At 44.6% G+C, this 21,092-nt stretch overlaps 1 protein-coding gene across 1 annotated transcript in view; it reads right to left on the reverse strand.

The window, feature by feature from the left end:
* TOP2B (DNA topoisomerase II beta) overlaps positions 1-21,092 on the reverse strand; it is a gene marked incomplete in the record, with an annotated part of 144,007 nt that overhangs the window by 49,884 nt on the left and 73,031 nt on the right.

A 21,092-nucleotide genomic window follows, 5' to 3' on the forward strand; every position in this document is an offset into this window, starting at 1 on the left:
TATAGTAAACTCTTGCTTATAAGATGGGGGTTGTGTGTGACACATTGTGTGTGTGGTAGTAGTCACATACAGTATTTAGTACAGGCTTATTATTTATGACATATCAGTTTTTTGCAGAGCAAGAGTAATATTCTATTAATATTTATATTTTATAGGCATCACATCAGCACTAAAAATAAGACACTTGTGGATAAGTCAGTACTATTTTACATTTTTTAATTCATCTTTTTTTCTTTTTTTTTAGGGGTGCAGATATTTTAGGCTCATTATGCTCTTAATAATTAAATATTTCCTTATTCAAACAAATGCAGTGGACAAGGACAAGATAAAATCATTCACTATTAGGTCCTCTGTATAAGCCTTAGCCTGACATTCTTGACCTTTTGCCCTTGTCAGATTTATCATTTTATTAATGATTGTCATCCCTACTCCCAATTAGATGTTATGACAACTTTCCTGTTTATTAAGCTTATGTGTCTCCTCCAGCCTTTTGCTGAGTATCTTGCTTTTTTTTTTTTGTCTACTGTTTTTGGCTAATAGCTTCCAGTACAAAGTTTCACTTACAGTTGTAATACTTTATGTTCTCCTTAGCTTTATAGTTATTAGATGTGTTCCTTGTTCTGTTTTTTCTTTATGTCAAGAAAAGCCGTTATGTTCAGCAAGATCAATGATATGCTCAACAATGGAAAGTAGTCAGAGGTCCAAACAGTCCCCACTGCTCTGTTCTTACCAGTGTAACTATAAGAAAAATCTCATAGAGTTATTTAGGCTAGATGCTCAAAACCATCTGACATGTAGCAGATAAAGGCCATTGGTAGCAGCCTGGGAATTTAAAGGAAAACTCCTCTTTTAACTCTATTTTCCATAATTCTGCTCATATATACAGATTTCCTTTTTATTAAAACAGAACCTTTGCGAAGCTGCTCTTAATCTTTTCTAACATGGTTCTCAGTAATTTGATTTCAGTAAGAGACTAAGAGGTTAACATGTACGCTGAGAAAAATTATAAACGCAACACTTTTGTGTCTGCCCCTATTTATCATGAGCTGAACTCAACGATCTATGACTTTTTCTATGTACACAAAAGGCCTATTTCTCTCAAATATTGTTCACAAATCTGTCTAAATCTGTGTTAGTGAGCACTCCTCCTTTGCCGAGATAATCCATCCATGGCATATCAAGATGCTGGTTAGACAGCATGATTGTTGCACAGGTACGCCTTAGGCTGGCCACAATAAAAGGCCACTCTAAAATGTGCAGTTTTATCACACAGCACAATGCCACAAATGTCGCAAGTTTTGAGGGAGCGTGCATTTGGCATGCTGACTGCAAGAATGTCCACCAGAGCTGTTGCCAGGGCCGGCCCTACCATGGGACCGCGTGGGACCATGGGTCTCGAGTGGCACTTTCAGGAGGGCGGCAAACTGCCGCCCAAGAGCAGTGGCAGAACTGCCATCCACCAGCCAGCCCGTCTGCTGCTTATCCCACAGGGAGGGAGCCTGGCGCCGCTGCTGTTAGAGGTGACAGGAGCAGGCCGGTACAGATTACAGCCACTACTTTTATTACTCATCGCATCGCTGTAGATGGGGACTGGAATCTCTGCCACCTGTACCTCCCCCCCACCTCGCTCCTCCAGCAGTTTTTTCAGGCACGGCCACTGTCCTGCAGGAATACAGTGACATCCACGAGGTGGAGCCTCCTGGCCTCTGCTGTTTGAGTGGGCAGGATGGGGATGCGCCTGACCTACGAGATCGTGCCAGCGTGTGTGGAGGTAAAATCATCTTGCCGTACCTTTTGTAGCTTGCAGGCACCTCTATGCTAAGTCTGCTGGATTACTGCAGTTTAGCATGAAAGTGCAGCCTGTTAGCTGACAAATGGGAAGCACCATGAGTAATTGGGCTTAATGATTGGCACTGTCTCCAGGTTTTCACTGCCCCCTGGTGTATACCCTCCTGATCCTTCCCTGTTGTATACCCTCCTGACCCCTTCCTGGTGTATACCTTCCTGACCCTCCCTGGTGTATACCCTCCTGACCCCTCCCTGGTGTATATCCTCCTGACCCTCCCTGGTGTATACCCTCCTGACCCCTCCCTGGTGTATACCCTCCTGACCCTCCCTGGTGTATACCCTCCTGACCCCTCCCTGGTGTATACCCTCCTGACCCTCCCTGGTGTATACCCTCCTGACCCTCCTGGTGTATACCCTCCTGACCGCTCCCTGATGTATACCCTCCTGACCCTCCCTGGTGTATGCCCTCCTGACCCCTCCCTGGTGTGTGCCCTGCTGACCCTCCCTGTTGTGTGCCCTCCTGACCCTCCCTGGTGTATACCCGCCTGATCCTCCCTGGTGTGTGCCCCTACTGCCACTCACCAGGCCAGTCGGCAGGTGAGTGGGCTTGCTGGCCAGACAGCGGTCAACTGGTGGGGGAGCAGAGAAATTACATCATCTCTTTCCGCTCGCACTGCATCACTGCAGTTCCGACCTCACTGTGCAGCTGCAGGCAGCAAAGAGATCACATCATCTCTCTGCTGCTTGCCTTCACTGTGGGACACAGCAAGTGACAATCCACAACGTGTGGCAAGTGACAATCTGCACCTGAGGGCAGGTGACATGGCAGGTGACACGGTCAGGGCTGCCACTAATTCTGCATTTTGGTGAGTTGAATGATTTCATTTTATATTACAATGTAATAATAGAAATAATGTGCTTCAATCATCCTGACACCATAACAACCATGCCGTGATTAGGGATGAGCCGAACACCCCCTTGTTCGGTTCGCACTAGAACATGCGAACAGGCAAAAAATTTGAACACGTTAAAGTCTATGGGACACATAGTTACATAGTTACATAGTAGGTGAGGTTGAAAAAAAGACACAAGTCCATCAAGTCCAACCTATGTGTGTGATTATGTGTCAGTATTACATTATATATCCCTGTATGTTGCGGTCATTCAGGTGATTATCTAAAAGTTTGTTGAAGCTATCAATGCTCCCCGCTGAGACCACTGCCTGTGGAAGGGAATTCCACATCCTTGCCGCTCTTACAGTAAAGAACCCTCTACGTAGTTTAAGGTTAAACCTCTTTTCTTCTAATTGTAATGAATGGCCACGAGTCTTATTAAACTCTCTTCTGTGAAAAAGTTTTATTCCTATTGTGGGGTCACCAGTACAGTATTTGTAAATTGAAATCATATCCCCTCTCAAGCGTCTCTTCTCCAGAGAGAATAAGTTCAGTGCTTGCAACCTTTCCTCATAACTAAGATCCTCCAGACCCTTTATTAGCTTTGTTGCCCTTCTTTGTACTCGCTCCATTTCTAGTACATCCTTCCTGAGGACTGGTGCCCAGAACTGGACAGCATTCTCCAGGTGCGGCCGGACCAGAGTCTTGTAGAGTGGGAGAATTATTGTTTTATCTCTTGCGTTGATCCCCCTTTTAATGCATGCCAATATTCTGTTTGCTTTTATTAGCAGCAGCTTGGCATTGCATGCCATTGCTGAGCCTATCATCTACTAGGACCCCCAGGTCCTTTTCCATCCTAGATTCCCCCAGAGGTTCTCCCCCCAGTGTATAGATTGCATTCATATTTTTGCCACCCAAATGCATTATTTTACATTTTTCTACATTGAACCTCATTTGCCATGTAGTCGCCCACCCCATTAATTTGTTTAGGTCTTTTTGCAAGGTTTCCACATCCTGCAGAGAAGTTATTGCCCTGCTTAGCTTAGTATCGTCTGCAAATACAGATATTGAACTGTTTATCCCATCCTCCAGGTCGTTTATAAACAAATTAAATAGGATTGGTCCCAGCACAGAACCCTGGGGAACCCCACTACCCACCCCTGACCATTCTGAGTACTCCCCATTTATCACCACCCTCTGAACTCGCCCTTGTAGCCAGTTTTCAATCCATGTACTCACCCTATGGTCCATGCCAACGGACCTTATTTTGTACAGTAAAGGTTTATGGTGAACTGTGTCAAATGCTTTTGCAAAATCCAGATACACCACGTCTACGGGCCTTCCTTTATCTAGATGGCAACTCACCTCCTCATAGAAGGTTAATAGATTGGTTTGGCAAGAACGATTCTTCATGAATCCATGCTGATTACTGCTAATAATCTCATTCTTATTACTAAAATCTTGTATATAGTCCCTTATCATCCCCTCCAAGAGTTTACATACAATTGATGTTAGGCTAACTGGTCTGTAATTCCCAGGGATGTATTTTGGGCCCTTTTTAAATATTGGTGCTACATTGGCTTTTCTCCAATCAGCTGGTACCATTCCAGTCAATAGACTGTCTGTAAAAATTAGGAACAACGGTCTGGCAATCACTTGACTGAGTTCCCTAAGTACCCTCGAATGCAAGTCATCTGGTCCCGGTGATTTATTAATGTTGAGTTTCTCAAGTCTAATTTTAATTCTGTCCTCTGTTAACCATGGAGGTGCTTCCTGTGTTGTGTCATGAGGATAAACACTGCAGTTTTGGTTACTGAAGCCCCCCGATTCACTCGTGAAGACTGAGGAGAAGAATAAATTCAATACCTTCGCCATCTCCCCATCCTTTGTAACCAGATGTCCTTCCTCATTCTTTATGGGGCCAATATGGTCTTTCCTCCCTTTTTTACTGTTTACATACTTTCTTGGGATTTCTTGGGATTTTTTTTGCTCTCCTCCGTGAACATGAATAATCAAAAGTGCTATTTTTAAAGGCTTATATGCAAGTTATTGTCATAAAAAGTGTTTGGGCACCTGGGTTCTGCCCCAGGGGACATGGATCAATGCAAAAAAAGTTTTAAAAATGGCTTTTTTTCGGGAGCATTGATTTTAATAATGCTTAAAGTGAAACAATAAAAGTGTAATATTTCTTTACATTTCGTACCTGGGGGGTGTCTATAGTATGCCTGTAAAGGGGCGCATGTTTCCTGTGTTTAGAACAGTCTGACAGCAAAATGACATTTCAAAGGAAAAAAAAGTCATTTAAAACTACTTGCGGCTATTAATGAATTGCCGGTCCGACAATACACATAAAAGTTAATTGATAAAAACGGCATGGGAATTCCCCACAGGGGAACCCCGAACCATAATTAAAAAAAAAATGATGTGGGGGTCCCCCTAAATTCCATGCCAGGCCCTTCAGGTCTGGTATGGATATTAGGGGGAACCCCGGCCAAAATTTAAAAAAAAAATGGCGTGGGGTCCCCCTCAAAATCTATACCAGACCCTTCATGTCTGGTATGGATTTTAAGGGGAACCCTGTGCCAAGATTAAAAAAAAGGCGTGGGGTCTCCCCAAAAGAGGATAGAAGATAGAAGAAAGAATAAGCATTTAAATAAAGGAATTGTCAAAAACTGTCTCATGTCCTTTTTAATATTTTTGACACTTTTTTTGTGAAATGGTAGGGGTACGTTTGTACCCCCTTACCATTTCACACAGGAGGGAGGGCCAGGATCTGGGGGTCCCCTTGTTAAAGGGGGCTTCCAGATTCCGATAAGTCCCCCGCCTGCAGACCCCCACAACCACCGGGCAAGGATTGTGGGGATGAGGCCCTTGTCCCCATCAACATGGGGACAAGGTGTTTTGGGGGGCTACCCCAAAGCACCCTCCCAATGTTGAGGGCATGTGGCCTGGTACAGTTCAGGAGGGGGGGGCGCTCTCTCGTCCCCCCTCTTTTCCTGTGGCCTGCCAGGTTGTGTGCTTGGATAAGGGTCTGGTATGGATTTTTGGGGAGACCCCACACCATTTTTTGAAAAAATTTTGGCGCGGGGTTCCCCTTAAAATCCATACCAGACCTGAAGGTGAACAGGCGAACTGGTGAACAGCCGATGTTCGAGTCGAACATGAGTTCGACTCGAACTCGAAGCTCATCCCTAACCGTGATGATTGAAGCACCAACACCAGTCATTTCCCTGATAAATTGCCCGCAAAAAAAGAGTTTCCTGGCAGTACCCCTCCTGAGACTAGACTCTGGATCCGCCCCTGTCACTGCCATACCCACACAACGGACCCACACAGCGGACCCGACCACCCATCCTCTCCACGCCCTCCCTCTCCCATTGCTGCAGACAAATGCATTGTCAGAACAAGATGCAGAAACTGCAGGAGAAAGTCAGCTGACCAGCTGACGGCCAACAGTGTGAAGGAGGAGGAGCTTTCTGCTGTGAGCAGAGACTCCATGTTGAAAAAGGCATCGCTGGAGGCACAACTAGTAAGTGCCAGCACCATTGATCCCATCCAGACCACCACTGCCTCTGATTGAACCCTCCTCCCCACCACCACATCTGCCTCTGACTGAACCCCCCCACCACCGCTGCCTCTGTCTGAATCCCCCCCATGACTGCTGCCTCTGACTGAACCCCCCACCACCATAACTGCCTCTGTCTGAACCCCCCCACACCGCTGCCTCTGACTGACCTTCCCCCACCACCACTTCCTTTGACTGAACCCTCCACCCCACCACCACTGCCTCTGACTGAACCCCCCACACCACCACATCATCCTCTGACTGAACCCCCCCACCACCACCACATTTGCCTCTGACTGAACCCCCCACCACCACCATCACCACTGCCTCTGTCTGAACCCCCCCCACCACCATCACTGCTGCCTCTGACGTAACCCCCCCACCACATCACCACTGCCTCTGACTGAACCCCCCCACCATCACCATCACTGCTGCCTCTGACTGAACCCCCTCACCACCACTGCTGCCTCAGACTGAACCCCCCACCACCATCGCTGCCTCTGTCTGAACCCCCCCACACCGCTGCCTCTGACTGACCTTCCCCCACCACCACTGCCTCTGACTGAACCCCCCCCCACCACCACATCTGCCTCTGACTGAACCCCCCCCACCACCACCACATTTGCCTCTGACTGAACCCCCCACCACCACCATCACCACTGCCTCTGTCTGAACCCCCCCACCACCACCATCACTACTGCCTCTGACGTAACCCCCCCACCACCACATCACCACTGCCTCTGACTGAACCCCCCCAACACCACTATCACTGCTGCCTCTGACTGAACCCCCTCACCACCACTGCTGCCTCAGACTGAACCCCCCACCACCACTGCCTCCTCTGACTGAACCTCCCACCACCACAGCTGCATTGGATGGAACCCCCACCACCACCATTGTTGCATGTAAATCTAACTCCCTAATACATTTAATTTTAGTTTTAATTGTCATGATATAAAATGATGGATGTGGGGGCCTTTTGGTGGGTGTGATTTTTTTTGGAGGGTCAACATTTAATTCTTGGGCCCAAGCAGCCCTGGCTGTTGCCCTTGAACTAAATATTTAATTTGGCAGTACATCCAACTGGCCTCACAACTGCAGACCATGTGTAACCACACCGGCTTAGGACCCTTACATCCAGCATCTTCACCTCCAAGATCGTCTGAGACCAGCCACCCGGACAGCTGCTGCAACAATCGGTTTGCATAACCAAAAAATTTCTGCACAAACTGTCAGGAATCGTCTCAGGGAAGCTCATCTGCATGCTCGTCATCCTCAATGGGGTCTTGACCTGACTGCAGTTCGGCGTTGTAACCGACTTGAGTGGGTGAATGCTCACATTCGATGGCGTCTGGCACTTTGGAGAGGTGTTCTCTTCATGGATGAATCCTGGTTTTCACTGTACAGGGCAGATGGCAGACAGCGTGTATGGCATTGTGAGGGTGAGCAGTTTGCTGATGTCAATGTTGTGGATCGAGTGGCCCATGGTGGCGGTGGGGTTATGGTATTGGCAGGCGTATGCTATGGACAATGACCACAGGTGCATTTTATATATGTGGCATTCGTGCAAATTCGAAAGCCATGGAACGCCATTAAAGTCTATGGGACACTAACATGAAAAACTAAAAGTGGTAATTTTAAAAGATTATATGCAAGTTATTGCCTTAAAAAGTGTTTGGGGACCCGGGTCCTGCCCCAGGGGACATGTATCAATGCAAAAAAAAGTTTCAAAAATGGCCTTTTTTTGGGAGCAGTGATTTTAATAATGTTTAAAGTGAAACAATAAAAATGAAATATTCCTTTAAATATCTTGCCTGGGGGGTGTCCTTAGTATGCCTGTAAAGTAGCGCATTTTTCCTGTGATTAGAACAATACCACAGCAAAATGACATTTCTAAAATAAAAAATTTAAAACTACTCGCGGCTATAATGTATTGTCGGGTCCAGGCAATATAGATAAAAATCATTGAATAAAAAAACAGCATGGGTCCCCCCCCAGTCTATTACCAGGCCCTTTGGGTCTGGTATGGATATTAAGGGGATCCCCGCACCCAAATTAAAAAAAAAAAATGCGTGCCCCCCCAAAATCCATACCAGGCCCTTTAGGTCTGGTAGGGATATTAAAGGGAACCCTCCACCAAAATAAAAAAAAATGGTGTAGGGGTTCCCTCAAAATCCATACCAGGCCCTTCAGGTCTGGTATGGATTTTAAGGGGAACACCGAGCCCAAATTTGTAAAAAAATGGTGTAGGGGTCCCCCCAAAATCCATACCAGACCCGTATCTGAGCACACAACCTGGCAGACTGCAGGAAAAGGGGGGGACAAGAGAGCACCCCCCCTGAACCGCACCAGGCCACATGCCCTCAACATGGGGAGGATGCTTTGGGGTCCCCCCAAAACACCCTGTCCCCATATTGATGGGGACAAGGGCCTCATCCCCACAACCCTTGCCTGGTAGTTGTGGGGGTCTGGGGGCAGGGGGCTTATCAGAATCTGAAAGCCCCTTTTAACAAGGGGACCCCCAGATTCCAACCCCCCCATGTGAATGGGTATCATTACATTTTACCCCTACACATTCACCAAAAATGTGGTGTCAAAATGTTAAAAATGACAGTAGACAATTTGGGACAAGTCCTTTATTAAAAAAAAAAAACCTGCCCCGCGATGTCCATTCATCTTTGACCACAGCATAATGATGACCCGATAAAAAAAAAAAAAACGGAAAAAAACCCAGCTCCATGGGAGGCTCCTGCTGACTGAAGCCTCTTCGACAGCTGTTATATAGCTGAGGGCGGGGCCACCCGGTGATGTAAATGGGTGACCCTGCCACTTCTTACGTAAGGTCAGAGGGTGGTGGGGTCACAAGTTTACGTCACCTTCGGGTCTGGTATGGATATTAAGGTGAACTCCATGCCAATTTTTTTTTTAAATAGCGTGGGGGTCCCCCCCAAAAAACCATACCAGACCCAAAAGGCCTGGTATGGACAGGGGGAACCCATGCCATTTTTTCCTTAATTCTGTCATAGGGCTCCCCTTAACCACTTCAATACACTATATTACATATTATACACTGCACTATATACCCAGCACTGTATTATATATACTACACTGGGTGCACTATATACTCTGAACTGCAGTAAATATATACTATATGGACTGAACTATATACTCTGCTGAAAAATTGAGCTTTAGGTGTTGGTGGTGGCAGAACATGGTAACCCCTCACAGTTACTCTTGTTGGGCACATGAACAGTCCCTGCTGTTAAATATTATTTCAAAAAATTGTAATTACATGCCCCTGTTAAACAGGGGCAGAAACATTGGGCCTTAGGTGTTGGTGGTGTTGGTGGTGCCAGAACACTGTAACCCCTCACAGTTACTCTTGTTGGGTGCAGGAACGGTCCCTGCTATTATTATTTCAGAGGCTGCTTGCCCTATTTTAGTGGCCTGTGAGCGTCTGCCTCTCCCTGGAGGCCTTCTGGACATGATGGGTATTTTTTTTAACACCGCACTACACTGTATTATATACTGTGTACACCGATTGAAGTGTATTTGAAACTGTACACACTGTATTATATACTGTGTACACCGCCTGCACTGTATTAGAAACTGTACACTACCGAATGCACTGTATATATAGGCTATGAATGCAGAGTATAGAGTTTACACTGTATATATAGGCTACGCTGAATGCAGAGTATATATATATATATATATATATATATATATATATATATATATATATTTATTAACTAACTAACCTGCCTGCCTAATCTAGCCAAATCTTTATCTCCATCCACTATAACACACTATACGGGCGCTGTGTAAGCAGCCTTATATTGTGTGGGGCATGGACTTAGTACCCCTGAGTCATGATTGGCCAAAGGCACCCTGCCTTTGGCCAATTATGGCTCTCGCTGAGGATTGTGTTGTGATTGGCCAAAGCATGCAGGTCAGGCGTATGCTTTGGCCAATCATCATACAGCAATGCACTGCAGTCTTTCAATATGTGGTGTGCTCGAATTTGCAAATGCCCCATAAAATTCGTTGTTTGGCAAATGGGCAAACACCCGATGTTCGAGTCAAACTTACCTTCGACTCGAACTCGAAGCTCATCTCTAATGACCAGTCGCAGTGATCACGTGGATCAGGAAGTCTGTTCTGCCTCTCAACATTAAGACCCAGCTAAAGGGCTTCTAGGATAGGGCGAATACATTTCCATGGGATATGTCATAGTAAAATTTTAGAAATTATTTATTTATATTGTGCTGTTATCATTTAACAACTGTTTTTAAAGTATATATAAACCCTAACCCTAACGATAAACATCTCTTATTTGCTTTTTTTTTGCTCCACTAAATATATTATTGAAAGTGTTTTGTTATTCCGTTTGATAAATGCCAAATTATCTGTTGACTCTGTCAGAATTCTTCTGAGATGATCCCTTCCTGTGTTCTCTGGGTGTTAACAAGGAGGGGTTATGGAGATGAGGAGGGGGAGGAGATGTGGAGATGCCGTGAAGTTGGCAGGGCTGACACCACGTGCCTAGGAATTTAAACCTGTATTGTCATGTTACAGAGGAAGGTAGGAGCATACTATATTTCTGATTATTTTCTGTACTTGCAGGGTGTTTAATGGGATAAAACATGGGAAAATTGCATGCATTCTTGAGTTGTACTAAAAATGGTGCCTTGATGTACACTTTAAGTCATTCCAGGCAATAAGTTTTACCGCCTGCAGATATCATTGTTTCTATGCTAACTCTGTTTTGTTGGGGAATATTTCCATTGACAGTAAAACCCTGTGGAAAGATGCAGTTTAAATAGTTGCATTGTGTTTTATAGAGAAGCAGACGAGAGAGACAATAATATCAAGGTGCAATGAAATGAACCTAAAGTATATATACTGTATGTATTGCCTGTTCATCAAGACATATTGTAATTGAATTAGAGGTGGGAGCAATCCAGTGGCTGATGGCTTGCAGAGTGCATTGCCAGTAAATTATATAGCATGACTCTGGGTCTTTTCAAACAACAAAGCACTAAGAAAAGCCCACCGTTCATTTTTTTCAGTCGTTAGCTTTAATATACACATGGCCAGTGAAATCTGACTTCACAGCTATGTATGTAGGTGTGTAAAAGCAGTGCACCAAAACATATCATTATACTACAGCCTGTACACTTAAATCAACGCACAATATACAGTAACCGAATAACAATATAACTGAACTAACTTATGGAAACTTCCACAGCACATTTTTTTGCTTGTTTTAGGATTCAGTGCTAATTAAATATTTAATATCCATTATATTTTATTTGCTACATATTTTGCAGGCTATTGTCCCATATTTAAATCTTTAAAATGTTTTTAAGCCCTCATTCACATGAGCGCTGAGACCCGTAGTCCGTGAATGGGCCATGTGTTTGTGGCTTGAGGCGTCAGGTGCTGCATGTAGGCAGCCCATTCAAGTCTTTGTGTATGCATGCACTTAGGTGCTGGTCCCAGTTTTGTGACAGGTGTGCAGCTATAGGTGAGTGGTGCACTTACCTACACCTACACACCTGTCAAATCAGACCAACAGCTGTGTCTGTGCAGCCACTGCATCTCCATAGACTTGAATGTGCTGCCTGCCTGCCTGCAGCACCTGGCAGATCAAGCTGCACACACATTACAATGTGCCTCTGACCCTAGAAAAAATTGGCTGGTTGGTTCCCTAGCACAGTCTCTCTCTTGCCATGTCATAGCAATATCCTCTACGTGGAATCCCCCCTTCAGACCTATGATTTTTACACCAATACTTTGCAGTAACATGTACGTTACTCTGTGCATTACTGCAACACAGAATAATGCATGTTGATGTGCTGCAGTGCCATTCATTCTTAATGGCAACCTCATCCACCTTTCAAGCATAAGTGCAACTTTAATGTTTTGCAGTGTGCTGCTGAAAATTCTTCGTACCTGATCATTGGTGCATCAGCAACAATAAATGTTAACATGCAGCACAACACACTGCAGCAAATCAGGCTGATGTGAATGGATCCTAAGATGCAAAACTGCAGGTAGTATTTGAGGCTGTGCTCACATCTAAATAGTTCCCAGGTGTAAAACACAGTTAACTGCAACATGAATTCTCATAGAAAAGTAGTCAGGCCTATTTATATCTCTTCGCTGCAGTTCAGAGCATTTTGGGAAACAGTGTAAATAACGCATGCCTTACAACACTAAAAATCCACAACTTAAGTGTGTGCTTTTCACAACACAAAGTAAAGTATACACTCAACAATAAAAGCTGTAAATATTAACGGGACAATATTTTGTTTGCTAAATCAATGTATATTTCTTTAAGTAAAATACTTGTTTCCACTTTTCATTCTCTGTTGCATCTCGGTGCTACTGAACTCATGCAGTCTCTTTGGTGTCACTTTCTGTCTACGTGCATGCACTTCAGCATGAGCTCCATTTAATTTCCCTGGGCAGGTTTCCTGGTGACAACAGGGATCCATAGCTGCATAAATATGTAGTCTCCATAAGAAACACACTGGTCAGGGTAACAACCCAGGAGAACAGCTGAAAGACAGGGACAGATCACTGTAACCCTATAACAGGAAATGCCTGAACAAGTACCTTTATGGCAAGATCACCAGTTGTTAATTTAATACAATCTGTAGAATTAAAAAGAATAAAAATTACTTTTGAAATTAGATTATTATGTTTGAGAGCATAGTGTTTACCCCACTGCTGATGTTTGTGTCCCCTGACTCAGGATGCCAGTGACATTCTCAGCAGTGGTATACCCTCTGTACAAGATAGGTCTGTATAGAGTAGTAACTTGCCAACATCCCTATTACAACTACAATACCACTTTTTCTCCCATGGTACTTTCAATGATAGAGTAACACAAATTATATAAAACTGGAAATTTATTATTTATACAAAAACTTTAAAACCTCGTTACATAAACAAAACTGTTCTGACATCGTATTACAATCTTCTGGTGACACAAAGAAAACCACAATACCCATTTACCCCCGGTGAGGTTAGGCAATATGTGTATCAACTGTAGGATCTCCCTGACAGTGTAAACTATTCCAGGGGAATCCAATGTGTTTCAGTTTGTTTCTTGCGAACCTTCCTGATGGGAAGGGTATGTAGGTATAACCATATGTCATCACTACATACAAGCCAGAATGATTAAGAAAAAGGGTACAATTTCCTCAGACTCTCCAATCTCTAGAGCACCCATTTTTCTCCACCCCAGTTCCTATGTTTTTGTGCATAATTGAGTTGCTTAGCCTTGTCTGGCCATAATTCTTCCATTAAGACCACTTCTGGCCTGATTTTTCTGAACAGTGAAAGGATGTCCCTGCTTCTCACTGGTTTCCACCAGTTCTGTGATGATGGCATTGCTGGACATCTTCCGATGTTGAAGGGAGCTAAGCATGATGTGTCTTTCATCTGCTGCATTAAGTTTCCTTGGCCAACCACTGCATCTATGGTCCTCAACATTGCCAGATTAATGGTGTCCTTGGCTGTGTATGAGTGTCAGCAGCATATGAGACACTGTCAGTGGCAGACTGGTCTGTGCAGCTGTAGTCCAGAGTATGCCTTGACTGGGCTGCATGAGATGTTAGTGATCAGGTGTACATATACTTTTAGTGTTTAGTCTCAATGAAAAAAGCAAACTGCTCAATCACTATATCAGGGCTCAACATTTCAAGTCCTGAGCTACTAGCCAGGCCTTAAGAGTTTCTTGTCACCAGTGCCCCACCCAACCCCTATCTTGCCCCACCCCTGATTCCACCCCTAAACACGCACTCATAAATTATATCATGAAATGACACTTATATGTTTTATGCAGAATTAAGTTACTAAAGTAAATATTGACAACAACAACTTTAACAATATTAATATAAAGCATATCAGTACCCATCAGTGCAGCCTTACCAGTGCACATCAGTGCAGCCTATCAGTTCCCATCAGTGCCCATCAGTGCAGCATATCAGTTCAGCTTCATCAGTGCACATCAGTGCAGCCTCCTCAGTGCCCTTCAATGCGGCCTCCTCAGTGCCCATCAGTGCAGGCTCATCAGTGCCCATCAGTGCAGCTTATCAGTGCCTATCATTACCACCTCATCAGTGGCCATTAGTGCAGTCTCATCAGTGGCTATCAGTGCAGCCTATTAGAGCCCATCAGTACAGCCTATTAGTGCCCATCAGTGCAGCTTCATCAGGACCCATCAGTGCAGCATATCAGTGCTGCCTTATCAGTGCAGCCCCATCAGTGCAGCTTATCAATGCCACCTTATCAGTTGCCATCAGTTCCACCTCATCAGGGCCCATCAGTGCAGCCACATCAGTGCAGCCTCATCAGTGCTTATCAGTGTCCATCAATGCCACCTCATCAGTGCCAATTAATGCCGCCTCATCAGTGCCCATAGTGCAGTCTCATCAATGCCCATCAGTGCAGCCTATCAGTGCCCAACAGTGCAGCCCTATCATAGAAGCCGGTCCAGGAGGCGAAACTTTATTTGACAGTGGCCAGCATTTCCTAGCCTAGCTGTGTCACAGCATGAGATCCCCGCTGTGTGTGATCCAGCCGGCTCTCCTCCTGACAATTTCCTGGCTGTTTGCTTCTGGTAGAAGTGGTGCTGCCTTATTTACAGGGCATCAGAGTGGCCCGGGGGACAGGGAGTCAATTGCCCCCCTGAGCCACTCTGATGCCATGTAAAAAAGGCTGCACCGCTTCTGCCAGAAGCCATCAGCCAGGAAACTGTTGGCCCAGTCTACCCCTGCTCCACACTCGCCCTCAGCTAATTTCCACTTGCCAAATGCGAGCAGGCGAGTGGAAATTTTGAGGGCTGACTTTATAATAGCTAGGGAATTAAACAGCTGGAGAGAATTTATCACATGGATACAGATACAAAGTTCTGCTAATCTCAGCACTGATAACTAACAAAGGGGACTTAGCTATTGTTGCTTTCACTCATAACTCGACCTAATAGGAAATGTATTTAGTTCTATTTTACTGTATGAAATGGAAAGTACAGATCCCAAAGTGATGGATGTATTTAACAGCTGCACAAAAATGGTGCTGCCCTTCTGGACCAAAGCTTTCTCAGCAGGAATACTGTAATCTTTATAAGAAATACTAAATACCTGATATTGCACTAAAGCTACATGCACATGGAAGGTTTGGCCCATATGAGTCAAATCCTGGACTAAAAAACATGGTGGCTGTATGTAGCTGAATGTTGCACAGAGTGGTACTCACATTTAGAATGGAATAAATTAAAGTGGTTTTAAAGCCAGAACATTTTTTACCTTAATGCATTCCCTGCATTAAGGGAAAAAAAACATTTTACAGCTTGCTGTCCTCCCTAAATACTTACCTGAGCCCTCAATTGATCCAGCTCTGTGCTCAGCTGCATCTCTTCTCTCCCCTCTCTTCCTCTTAGCCATTATCTCCTGCTGCTGTCAATCAAATGCTGTGAGGAGGAAGCAGTGGCAGGGCCAAGTCACGCTGTGTGTTTCTATGGAGTGTGGCTCCATAGACACACCCAGCTTGGGGGAGAGCATGTGGCTTGCTATGTGGCACATGGAGAAGAGGAGAAGCCAAGATTGCCGAAGGGGGACACCAGAAGAGGAGGTTTGGGGCCATACTGTGCAATAGGTGATCATATAATATTTGTTATTTAAATTTTTAAAAAATGCCTTTAGTAACCCTTTAAGGGATGTATGCTAGAAGTACAGAATTCCATCTTTATGAGCATAGGTCCCTGAATTCATCGGGCCCTAAGCATGAGCATCCCTTGGTGCAGCATTCAGTTGTCAGGTCGCTGGCAGCAGGGCAGGATGAAACTGCTGAGATTGTTCTGCTGGATGAAATGCTGGGATAATTCTCAGGTCAAACATTGACCAATGGGACACTACTTCTGCTAACAACTATGGATTCCCTGACTTTGGACAGATTTTCTCTTTTGCCTTTAGTTCTACTTTAATAATGTAGCACCCTCTACCATAGATAGGTAGGTGCTAAGTGTAGGTTTTGTGTAAGCTGCCAGCGCAGGTAAATTTAAGCAGGCCTATGCCGTGAGCTAGGCCTGTTTGTTTTGATCTGGGGGCAGGGGAGTGGTTTAGTATAGCAGTAGGTGAATGACATGTACTTCAGCTCTTGGGCGCCTCCTCTGTTTCCAGGGAGAATGTCCTGGAAAAGGGGCAGGGCAGAGAGCTGGCTCGACATGGGGTACATGTGAGGAGCTCTGACCAATCACCAACTAGGATTGGCAGGGGGCAGGCCTCCTACATATACTAATGGTCAGCCTGCTAGGGGAGGAGTTGTCGGCTGGGTGAACTGGATGACGGAGAGTTAGACTGTTGTATCTGAGGGAACCCCCTTTCTGGGGGGTGTACCTCAGGCGGGAGCTCAGGAGCTGGGAGGGAGCCTCTCCTTACACGGTCATGGAGAGGAGTCCTGGAACAGGAGCTAGTGGAGACAGTTGGTCCGCACGTTTGGAGTAAAGTCATTCAGGAAGGATCCAGGGCAGTTGTCAGTGAGTTGAAAGCACAGTGGAAAGCTCTGGAAGAGGCATGCCAGGGGAGCTGGATGTAGAGCCAGAGGGAGAGACTGTGGGAGTTTTGTGTCAAGTTGCTGCACCCAGGAGGGCAGGCAGGATTTGCAAGTCGGACTTGCTGGGATCAGTAGTCCATCTACACTTATTATTCTCAAGTAAATCGGTTGCTGCCACAAAGGGGTACTACAGGCCTATCAAGTAAAGACACTGGGACTTATTCAGAGTGAGACCTAGGCATGTTCTGATGGTGTGACAGGATTACTAAAATTGGAAAGTGAAGTAGTGAGCTGGAGGAAGTGAGCTGGAAGAAGTGTTCTGAGGTAAAAGTCTGTCAAGTTTAGGGTCAGCCATCTTGCTCTTCTAAAAAGTGCGACACAGTTACTTTTATTCTACAAAGTACAATTTATCCTATGGGCATCCCATGTCCCTTTTCCCCAACCAAGTTCAATCCCCTAATAAAAACAACAAAAACAAGCAAAAGACTGTTCATTGATGGAGAAGTGTGTCTAATGGGGGTCTGGGAGCAGTATGAAATGTGTGGATGCTGTAACATGTAGCAACCCCCGCGGGGCCATCACTACAATAAGAAAAACTATATCTGATGCTAGGTAAATTTATACAAGCAATGTTTTTAGATTTTATTCATAAGCATTGGGAAAGAGAAACTGTACTCTGCAAATTTAGCCAGGTTGGGGTGACATTTTCTTTTACAGGTTTGAATGAACAGCAAAGAAATGTTACAATGATACTGTTTGCAGTCAAAGAGAGACATGAAAATGTGCAGGTAGTATTTAGATAATAGATTGGAAGGAAGCACACTTTGGATGGACAAAATTCCAAATATAGTGCGAAATATATAAACAGTGGTAACATACATAAAACAGGGAAGGCAGAAACTGTTAACAAGGGAGAGCACTGGAGTACATAAAGTAATCATCAGAGGCAGAGGTGCCCTATTCCCCCAATTCATTACAGGAAAGTAAAAAGGTCATGAGAGGAAACCCACAAAGAACCATTATGTGTAGTAAACAGTCCAGCAGGTATCAAAGAAGAGGGAGGAAGGGGGTTACATTTTCTACGCATTTCTACAGTTCCTGGGTTCCCAATTCTGGTCACCTCTCCTGGGTAGGGATGAGCCAATGTTCGAGTCGAACGTAAGTTTGACTCGAACATTGGGCGTTCGCCTGTTCGCTGAACAGCGAACATTATGCGGTGTTCGCGGGAAATTCGAAAACCACGGAATACCATTAAAGTCTATGGGACATTAACATGAAAAACCAAAAGTGCTAATTTAAAGGCTTATATGCAGTTTATAAAAAGTGTTTGGGACCTGGGTCCTGCCCCAGGGGACATATATCAATGCAAAAAAAAGTTTTAAAAACGGATGTTTTTTCGGGAGCAGTGATTTTAAAAATGCTTAAAGTGAAACAATAAAAATGAAATATTCCTTTAACCACTTGCCGCCCGCCATATAGCAAAATGACAGCGGCAAATTGGTTTCAATATCCTGACCGGACGTCATATGACGTGATCAGGATATTGAGCCGCTGCGCGCCCCCGGGGGCGCGCATCGCGGCGATCGTTGTTGCGGTGTGTCAGTCTGACACACCGCAACTCCAATCTAGGTAAAGAGTCTCTTACAGAGACTCTTTACCACTTGATCAGCCGTGTCCAATCACGGCTGATCAGGCTGTAAATAGGAAGAGCCGGTGATCGGCTTTTCCTCACTCGCATCTGACAGATGCGAGTAGAGGAGAGCCGATCGGCTGCTCTCCTGACAGGGGGGTCTGTGCTGATTGTTTATCAGCACAGCCCCCCCTCGGATCCCGCTCAGGACCACTAGGGAAGCCGCCCAGGACCACCAGGATGGCCACCACACTGGACCAGGTATGCCCCCTAGACCCCCAGGGAAATACCACTATGTGCCCAGGCAGCTGCCAATCTGTGCCTAGGCAGCTGCCAATCAGTGCCCACTCCAATGCCTACCACTGCCAGTGCCACCAGGTATGCCTATCAGTGCCTCATATCAGTGCCACATATCAGTGCCCATCAGTGCCACATATCAGTGCCCATCAGTGGCCATCAGTGCCGCCTATCAGTGCCCATCAGTGCTGCCTATCATTGCTGTCTATCAGTGCCACCCTATCAGTGCCCATCAGTGCCGCCTTTCAGTGCCCAGTGTCGCCTATCAGTGCCCATCAGTGCCAACCAGTGCCACCCAATGCCCATCACTCAATGCCCATCAGTGCTGCATATCAGTGCCACCCATCAGTGCTGCCTACCAGTGCCCATCAGTGCCGTCTACCAGTGCCCATCGTCAGTGCCCGTCAGTGCCCGCTCATTGGTGCCACCTCATCGGTGCCACCGTATCAGTGCCTGTCAGTGCCGCCTTATCAGTGCCCATCAGTGAAAGAGAAAACTTACTTATTTACAAATTTTTTTAACAGAAACAAAAGCAAAACTTTTATTTTTTTCAAAATTTTCGGTCTTTTTTTATTTGTTTAGCAAAAAATAAAAACTGCAGAGGTGATCAAATACCACCAAAAGAAATCTCTATTTGTGGAAACAAAATGATAAAAATTTAGTTTGGGTACAGTGTAGCATGACCGCGCAATTGTCATTCAAACTGCGACAGCGCTGAAAGCTGAAAATTGGTCTGGGCAGGAAGGTGTATAAGTGCCCTGTATTATATAATAGAAAATATGTAGCGCTACCTCGGTCCCAACATGAAACAATAATCATTAATAGGGCCAAAGCAAAAATAGTTAAGGCTCCATACAACAGTGTAAAGTGCAAAGTGAAGCACAAAAAAGTAATTCAATCACACACCCGATATGATGGAAAATCCAACCTCACGTGGCACAATGTACTAAATAAATCATAAATAGTGTCTCCAAAATCATCCATTCAATATAGAGCATAAAAAAACAACCGAATACTAAAAAATGATGATAATGGCATCCAAGTTCACACGTGTGCGATTCACAGATGTAATAAAACAATACAATTTTTCAAAATTTGACAAAGTGCAATGTGCGTGATCAAAAAATATAGCTGAAAGACCCCATAATCATAAAGTAGGTACTTCACAACTGTAACTTTCAAACAAGATTGCAACATGTAGTATATATATAACTAAAATTAATTAATTCCACGAGTATGCGATTCACAGATGCAAAGCTCCATGCAACTAGAAAAATATAACATTTCTACCAAAGTGCAATGTGCATATAATAATAATAATGAAATTCATAAAAAATATATAATGTGCAAAAAATTGCACGAGCATGCAATTCACATATGTAGTAACTGAATATAGCAAACATATAATTAATATTTCTAATAAAGTGCACTGTGTATAATGAATAAAAATTATTCAGTGAAGAAAAAATATTTCAAATAGTTGTGAGTTCATTTCTTAAAATAAAGTGATATAAAAATAAAAAAATATTCAAGTGTAGTCCAAAAACCTATGAGTGCGGCTTCTGATAACGCTCCCAAAAATTACAAGACAAAAAGGAAGGAATCTTCTAAGAGATACAAAAGTGCTGGTGCAGTGATGAAGAAAACAAACGTCTATGAATAATTCATCCAATCCTGTTCCCAAGTGCGATGTGCAGTGACCACGGTGATCGTTTCCCCCAGCCTCTCACCTGTAGTGGCGTCCCCCAGATGGGCAGAGTCACGCTTATGCCCACAGGTGGGTAGGGATATTATCTCTGGAACAGCTTCCCAAAAATGCAACTCCCGATCAAGATGTCAGCTCCCTTGGGAGTGGGATTGGAGCAGGATGGGATGATATTTGCCCTCACTTAATTGATAATCTCAGATGGACATAAAAAGAGAAATGGGCTCCATAGTGTAGTAGGTTTTAAAATAAATTTTAATAAACAATAGCATCACTTACATAAAATAAACAGCGATCGACAGCAGAGTCTCTCTTTTAAAATCGTGTGTACACAAATCTGACGCACAAAGTGCCAGGCATGCTCAGAATAAATTAAGAGAAGAATTGGCTACTGCCCCGTTTATAGTCCCAACGTATGTGTTTTACATCACCGACGCACAAAGTGCCACACATGCTCAGAATAAATTAAGAGAAGAATTGGCTACTGCCCCGTTTATAGTCCCAACGTATGTGTTTTACGTCACCGCGTTCAGACCGATCGGATTTTCCGACAACTTTGTGCGACCGATGGTATCCAAGACAAGTTTGAGCCAGTATCCATTGGAAAAAATACATGGATTTTGTTGTCGGAATGTCCGATCAATGTCC

Source organism: Aquarana catesbeiana, linkage group LG05 (assembly GCF_042186555.1).
Source record: "Aquarana catesbeiana isolate 2022-GZ linkage group LG05, ASM4218655v1, whole genome shotgun sequence".
Taxonomy (NCBI): domain Eukaryota; kingdom Metazoa; phylum Chordata; class Amphibia; order Anura; family Ranidae; genus Aquarana; species Aquarana catesbeiana.